The 6,000-nt window shown below is 46.6% G+C and overlaps 1 pseudogene; it reads left to right on the forward strand.

Annotated features, from left to right (window-relative positions):
* Positions 1-819: 819 nt before the first annotated feature.
* On the forward strand, positions 820-5,068 carry LOC123405848 (annotated as a pseudogene).
* The last annotated feature ends 932 nt before the right edge of the window (positions 5,069-6,000 follow it).

The raw sequence follows: 6,000 nt of genomic DNA on the forward strand, positions 1-6,000 counted from the left end.
TAGCGGACGGCTAAAGCATGCTGATAATATCAAGAGAGATCGGGATAGACCGAACTTGACATGGGAAGAGTCCGCAAAGTGATATGTAAAGGATTGGAGCATCACCAAAGAACTAGCCATAAACAGGGGTGCGTGGAAGCTTGCTATCCATGTGTCAGAATCATGAGTTGGTTGCGAGATCTTATGGGTTTCACCTCTAGCCTACCTTGGGGACTAAAGGCTTTGTTGTTGTTGTTGTTCTATAATTATTTTCGAACAGAGGGAGTAACAAAGTTTTAAAGCAGCGACACTTATTTTAGAATAGAGGGAGTAACAAACTTAATAGCATATAATTCAGTTTCAATCAATGTTTTAAGTAGTTTGTTTTGAGCCCTTCAATTGGTCATAGTCCTCTATATCATTTTAACTCATTAGTGGTTCTTGTGGCTTTCTCCGTTATATGACCACCACGATTTAATCACATGTCCCTATGTACGTTTTCGACAGGTTCTCACAAGAAGGTGACCGCAGTTACAACATACTAGAGATGCGTGCCAAGATACAGAGAAACAAGCTCTCTCAGAACACAACCTACATTGCATACATGGTGTTCAAGCTAGGACCTGGATTAAACAGGCTCCATTTCCCGTTTCAAGAGGCTTTATTTGGCGTTGCTGGGAGCTAGTCGACCCGACGGGTTTGCTTGCAAGGCTATGTTGAGGACGGTGACGGGACGATGAGCCGGCTCGGAAACACATTATGCCAGGTTATTATCGTAATCGTGACGCAGACCCTCCCATAGAGGATGTCATTTACCCTCATTAGAAAGCCGATGACTGGATGGAGGTGGTGCTTGGTGAGTACCATAATGAGGGAGGTGACAGTGAGGTCTCCATCAACTTGACTGAGACGACGAAATCCAAGAATAACCTTATTGTGTGGGTCATTGTGATAAGAAGTAAGCAACCAAGTCCAATAAGACGGTAGCATATTTTACCATATACCATGTGGGAGCAGAAAGAGGAATTTATTGGACTAATTTGTGTTACACAGAAAAAATCCAAAACTCCAATAAGACAATGCCTGATATTTTTCCGAATGTGGTTAGATGTATTTTTTAGGAAATCAGAAAGAGACTAGGAGTTGTGTATTTTCTGAGATCCCTCATAAAGAGAGGAATGAAACTGATTCATTACATAACATCATTGCAAATAGTACGTTTGCCTTGAGATGAGAATGTTACATGTAGGCATTTATAGTACCTTCGTTAAGCAACGGGGGCGTGGACTATGACTAAGACCACCTGGGCAAGTTGCATGAGAGCTACAAAACATGCCAATAAACCACAAGCAAGTGATAAGCGCATTGCCCCGTTTGGCCAGTCAACCCTCGACCATTGTTTATTAACAAGCACCACTACAAAAAAAATGTGCCGCCATTGCCTCCGGTGCCCTTCGCGTTTGATCTTACTCACGTCACCGAGGAGGCCTTTTGTACCGCCGCCATATCCCGTGCCCTCCATGCCACCGCCAACTTCGACAACATCTGGTCCTGCTTTCTGCCCCATGAACTTCCACGGATCGTGAGAGGCGAGCTTTCCCTCTCGCCACTGTCGTCCAAGAATTGTCCAGCTGATTTCCTACTTCCGGTGAAGAAACAGAAAATATCATCGATCATAGTACAGATCTCCTCCTCGCGCGCCTCGTTCACGTGGTTCCTTTGCCTATAAGGCTCGCAACCCTCTTCCCTGCCTAATATAACACGCGGTTCCTTAGCAACTATATTTTCTCGTTTAGACCGTGCGGTGCTAATTTTTAGGATCGTGATTGTATTTGATATACTGTCGTATAACACAGATGAGGCATCCATGGATGTACGGTGATCGACGCACAACCGCTTACAGAAAAGGCGTGCATTCTTTTCGAGATGCAGCCGATGCGAACAAGCATGGTGGTGGCTATATGTTTTGTCCATCTGTTGAATGTCGTAATGAGAAGGATTACACTTCCTCAAGAGTCATTCAGAGCCACCTGCTTCGGTCCGGTTTTATGTCGGGCTATAATGTTTGGACCAAGCACGGAGAAAGAGGGGTTATGATGGAAGACGACGATGAAGAAGAAGAGAACGATGATGACAACTACCGATCTATGTTCCCTGAGTATGCTGATACCGCAATGGAAGACAATGAAGAAGAAGATCAGGATGAAGAACGGGAACCAAATGAGCCCGCTGATGATCTTGGCCGGGTCATTTCTGATGCACGGCGAGGTTGCGACACAGAAAAGGAGAGGTTGCAGTTCGAGCAGATGTTACAGGACCACAACAAATTGTTGTACCCAACTTGTGAAGATGGCCAGAAGAAGTTGGGTAGCACACTGGAATTGCTAAAGTGGAAGGCAGAGACCGGTGTGACTGACTCGTCATTCGGAAAGTTGCTGGTACTGATGAAGAAGATGCTTCCAAGAAAGAACGAATTGCCCGCCAGCACGTACGAAACAAAGAAACTTGTCTGCCCTCTAGGATTAGACGTGTAGAAGATACATGCATGCCCTAATGACTCCATCCTGTACCGCGGTGAAAAGTACGAGAATATGGATAAATGTCCGGTATGCACTGCATTGCGGTATAAGATCAGAAAAGATGACCCTGGTGATATTGAGGGCGAGCCACCCAGGAAGAGGGTTCCTGCCAAGGTGATGTGATATGCTCCTATAATACCACGGTTGAAACGTCTGTTCAGAAATAAAGATCATGCGAAGTTGTTGCGATAGCACATGGAAGATCGTATGAAAGACGATAAGTTGAGGCACACCGCTGATGGTCGGCGGTGGAGGAAAATCGAGAGAGAGTTCCCGAAATTTGCAGCTGACGCAAGGAACTTATGGTTAGGTCTGAATACAGATGGCATGAATCCTTTTGGGGAGCAGAGTTGCAGTCACAGCACCTGGCCCGTTACTCTATGTATCTACAACCTTCCTCCTTGGTTGTGCATGAAGCGAAAGTTCATTATGATGCCAATGTTTATCCAAGGTCCAAAGCAACCCGGCAACGATATTGATGTGTACCTAAGGCCATTAGTTGATGAACTTTTACAGCTTATATGAAAACTAATTCCCGAACACCAAACGAGGCATCACGTTAATCTCCCGAACACCAAACGAGGCATCACGTTAATCTCCCGAACACTAAACAAGGCATCACGTTAATCTCCCGAACACCTAAATCCTAAAATCCTAAAACCCAAAAATAAACAAAATCTGAAACTCTTTAGTCCCGGTCCGTATAACGAACCGGGACTAAAGGGCCTGCCCCTGAGGACGCTACGAGGCGCCCACGTAGAGCACCTTTAGTCCCGGCTTGGAACAGGGCCGGAACTAAAGGTTAGGCCTTTAGTCCCGCCCTTTAGTCCCGGTTGATAAACCGGAACTAAAGCCCATTACGGACCGGGGCTAAAGGCTCCGTCCCCACTAGTGGAAGAAGACGGCAGTGAGATCTTGCGCCTGCCGGGGGAGCTCCTCGCGCGTTGATCATCTCCCTCACCTCGCCGCCGGACGCCGGACGTTGTGCTGCCGTCTCCCACGACTTCCTGGCCGCTGCGGACTCTGATGCCGTCTGGTCCTGCTTCCTACCCAAGGATCTCCCAGGGTTCGCCGAAGGTGTGCTTCTCCGCGTGCCGCCATCCAAAAAGGGCATGTTCCGATGCCTCTCGGAGAAACGGGCGCTTCTCCCATGCAAGCTTGTGGTACGTACAATACAGATCCCATGTATATGACCCCAACCCAAATACTTAGGGTACTTGCTTCCTTTTCTACTCGTTCAAAATTCAGAATCAAACGATCTACCGTTCTTTTGTGCAGAGCATGTGGCTGGACAAAAATACAGGGGCCAAGTGCTATATGCTCTCGGCGAGGTCGCTGCATATTTCGTGGGGTGACACAATAGATTACTGGGAATGGATCAAGCTCCCTTCTGATGAGATCGAAGCAAACAACAGGTAGGTTCGTGCTAATTAATTGGGCCTATTAATTTAGTTACCTATCGTCTCTGGTCTGAACCGATGGTGCTGTTCCATGTGTTAGTACTAAGTAGTAACCATACCATACACTCGCATTTGCGACAGCTTCCGTGAAGCAGCTCAACTTCGGGAAGTTTGGTGGCTGTTAATCCGTGGCGAAATACATAGCACAATGCTCTGCGGCAACTCCATGTATGCTGCATACCTGGTGTTCAAGCTAGCCCATGGGTTCGCCAGGCTGGATTTCCCGTTTCAAGATGCATCAATCAGTGTAGCTGGAGGCAATGACTTGACACGACAAGTTTGCCTCCAAGCCTACATGGAGGATGGGGATGCCCGGGTGCCTTGGAAACATATCTTGAGGGCAATAACTTGGGAAAGACGGTCGGGTCATGCGCTTCATCGTGAAATTCCTCTCACAGATGATGTCATGGTCCCACGCAAAAGGGCCGACGGTTGGATGGAGGTTGAGCTGGGCGAGTTCTATACTGGGGAAGGCTCTTACGGTGAGGTGTCTGTGACCCTAAAGGAAACAGAAGGAGGAGTTTTGAAAAGAGGTCTTATTGTGTGGGGTATCGAGATTAGAACTAAACAATGATATTGATGAGCTTGTTGAGTTTAATTAAAAACCGTCATAGACTCCATTCTAGACAACAATAATATTAGGGAAACGTTACCTTTCAACCGACTGATTCTGCTCTCGCATCCACCGCCTCCTTTGTTTGCCACGTGGCCGGGCGTACGAGCCGTGACCCTTTTCGTGAAACAACTCCATTGTTTCAGGACGTTGTTCCTGCAGCTTGAAAGTAGTTGCAGAAGGAGGAACCCAGGCATGGCGACGACGACTTCCATCGGAAGCAAGCCAAGAGCTCGCCGGCCGCCCTGCCGCCAAGAGCTCGCCGGCAGCCCTGTCGGCCGCCCCGCCGCCTAGAGCTCGCCGGCCACCACGCCGCCAAGAGCTCGTCGGCGCCTTCTCTCCAGTCTGGCAAGCAACGGGACCACGCCGCCTCCCGTGATCGGATCCCGCCGCCGGGGGAGCTTCCCTGCTCGCTAGGTAGTGCTTCTGCAACTTGACCTTTGTTGCAAAAATTCCTGAAACACGACCTTTGTTGCAAAAAATTCTCCCGCAAAACGAAGAAAAAAAAATCCTGCAACAAGCAAATTGTTTCTGAAACTCGACCGTTGTTTCAGGAATTAACGGGTCCAAAGTTTATTTCTTGCAACAAAGCGAAAGTTTCTGCAACTCGAGCGTCATTTCAGGAATTAAGTACAGGAGCGGATCGGACGCTACGCGCGAGATCTAACGGCTGTCGAGGCGGTGAATGTTTAATAAATATCCACCGATAGATGCGTAGCAGCCCCCATAATATTATGACTATGTTAAATGATGTTCGTGATGATATATTTTTTAATTATGTCTTTTAGTTAGATGATGGTGAAAATGATTGTGCACATCGCTTAATGCAGAGAGGACCATTAGTGATGCGATTGCCAAGGTTGATGCGATCGTCATTGGCATTCATGCTCGCTCTTCGATTACCATCGGGATTAGTGATGAATCTGAATAATTGTTATTTAGTACCTACGTTGAGCATGAACATTATATCTAGATCTTGTTTATTGCGAGACGGTTACTCATTTAAATCAGAGAATAATTGTTGTTCTATTTATATGAGTAATATCTTTTATGGTCATGCACCCAATGTGAAGAATTTATTCTTATTGAATCTCGATAGTGATAGCACACATGTTCATAACATTGATGCCAAAAGATGTAAAGTTAATAATGATAGTACCACTTTCTTTTGGCACTGTCGCGTAGGTCATATTGGTGCAAAACGCATGAAGAAGCTCCATGCTGATGGTTTTTAGAGTCACTTGATTTTGAATCGCTTGACACATGTGAACCATGTCTCATGGTCAAGATGACTAAGACCCTGTTTTCCGAAATAATGGAGCGAGCAAGTGACTTATTAGAAATCATACGTACTGATGTGTGCGGTCCA

This window comes from Hordeum vulgare, chromosome 6H (assembly GCF_904849725.1).
Source record: "Hordeum vulgare subsp. vulgare chromosome 6H, MorexV3_pseudomolecules_assembly, whole genome shotgun sequence".
NCBI lineage: Eukaryota > Viridiplantae > Streptophyta > Magnoliopsida > Poales > Poaceae > Hordeum > Hordeum vulgare.